We start from the raw sequence: 2,081 nt of genomic DNA on the forward strand, positions 1-2,081 counted from the left end.
CCAAGACAAAAGTGATTACGTATTGCATTCAATTTAAAGCGGCTTATCCCCAATGGGATAAAGTCATGTTTAATTTCAAAAGCAACAAAATTAAACATGGCTTTATCCCATTGAGGACAAGATGCTTTAAAATGAATGTGATAATCTCCAAAGGTTCCCAAGGAAACAGCCCCAGATATTCAAAGACAGTCTTGCTGAGTCACTTCCAACTCTTCTGTAGCAGCAGAGTGTGCAATTTTGTGACACCCTCTGAAACTATATAATCCTAGATCTGGAGGGGGGGAAACAAAGCCATCCGGTTCAACCCAATGCAGGTGAAGTGGAATATTTTTGTCCTATAGACTCCTTTGCTCCATGTCCTGGTCTCTGGAGCAGCAGAAAAAAGCTTGCTCCAAATTCAATATGACATCCCTTCAAATATTTAGTCATGGCAATCATGTCACCCCTTGACCTTTTGTACTTTGATTGTGCCTTCCTGCATTGCAGAATGGGGTTGGACTGGATGATCCTTGGTGTCGTCTCCAACTCTATGAGTCTATGGTTCTATGACACCAGTTGGAGCTACAAGGAACTGTTAGGTCAGGAAGTTCCCACATTCTCCTCTTCAGCATTCACATTCTCCCTTCTCATGTATCACATTGAGAAAGGGTATGGTTCTTGTGCAAGAATGGCAATAGGCCTGTGTTCATGAGTGTGGCTCACATTACATAAAGCACCCAGTCAGATGCATTTGCTTTTATTTTGGAGGACAGGGCTCTTTACCTAGAACAGCTCCTTTAAAGTTCAGAGTGCATCCACTACTCCTCATTGACATGGGGTCATCGGCCAGCACAGGTCTAGTGAAAAGCCTCAGTACTAGCATGTGGCAAAACAGTAACTGTACACCAGGCCCTTGGTATCCTCCAGTGGAATCACAATGAGGTGCAAGGGGGTGAACACACCAAGTGACATCCTAAGGGAAGGGGGGTGACATCTCTGCTTCCCCCAACATCTGCCTTTGAGCAGAAGCAGACTGTGACATTCACCTGTGTGCCATTAAAATGTTGAAGCGATTGGTTGAGTGGGGTGAGGCTCAGTGGAAAGAGCAAGGAGAGGGCCCAGGGTTTTTTTAATTAAAATTTCAAAACTCAACAAATAATATAATAATATAAAATTAATATAATAATACTTTTTAAAATATTTAAAATTTTTCTTTGAAAACATCACATTTTATCAAATTTTTGTTTTAACCATCTGAAATGATGTATATGTAGATACATTTGGGCTGTGCATATGATATTGTAATTTAAAGGTATAAATTTAACTTGTGTTTGTCACAACTATTGAGATTACATATAGTGATATATGGGATTATGATTTACAAGTAACATTAGTACAAAAATCATTTCTGTATAGTGTGGTAGGGTAGGAGGTCAATTGACAGAGTGGCACCATGAACTGCCACACTGGGTGACACCAACCCTAGTGATGCCCCTGGTATCCTCTGGGGTTTGGTTCCAGGACCCCTATGGATACCAAAATCTGTGGATGCTTAGGTCCCATAAAATACAATGGTGTAATAAAATGGTGTTCCTTATATAAAAAGACAAAATCAAGGTTTGCTTTTTGGAATTTATAATTTGTTTGAATATTTTCAAGCTGTGGGTGGTTGAATCCATGGATAAGGAATCTGTGGATATGGATGACCAATTGTACTTCTGCAGATAGAGGCAAGGAGGCAGGAAGTATCTGAAGCAGCAAATATTTTGAGTCAGCCTTGCAAGCCCACCATTCTTCTTTATAAATATTGTCTTCTGGATCCCATTTCCCTTTTATATACACACTGCCACCTTTCCAGGTGAAGCAGTGGCATCAGTGGTGTCACAAGGGGGGGGGGGGTGAGGACCACATCAGATGATACCCTTAGGAGAGTGACACCACTGTTCCTGAAACATCTAATTGTGTGTCATTTGCATCATGTGTCCCATTAAAATGCTAAAGAGTGGGGTGAGGCTCAGTGGAAGAAAAAGGAGAGGTCCCAGGGTGTGTTTCTTTTAAAAAATAAAAAATGGTACAAGAAATATAAATATTCTGAATAACGT

Source organism: Sceloporus undulatus, chromosome 3 (genome assembly GCF_019175285.1).
Source record: "Sceloporus undulatus isolate JIND9_A2432 ecotype Alabama chromosome 3, SceUnd_v1.1, whole genome shotgun sequence".
Taxonomy (NCBI): domain Eukaryota; kingdom Metazoa; phylum Chordata; class Lepidosauria; order Squamata; family Phrynosomatidae; genus Sceloporus; species Sceloporus undulatus.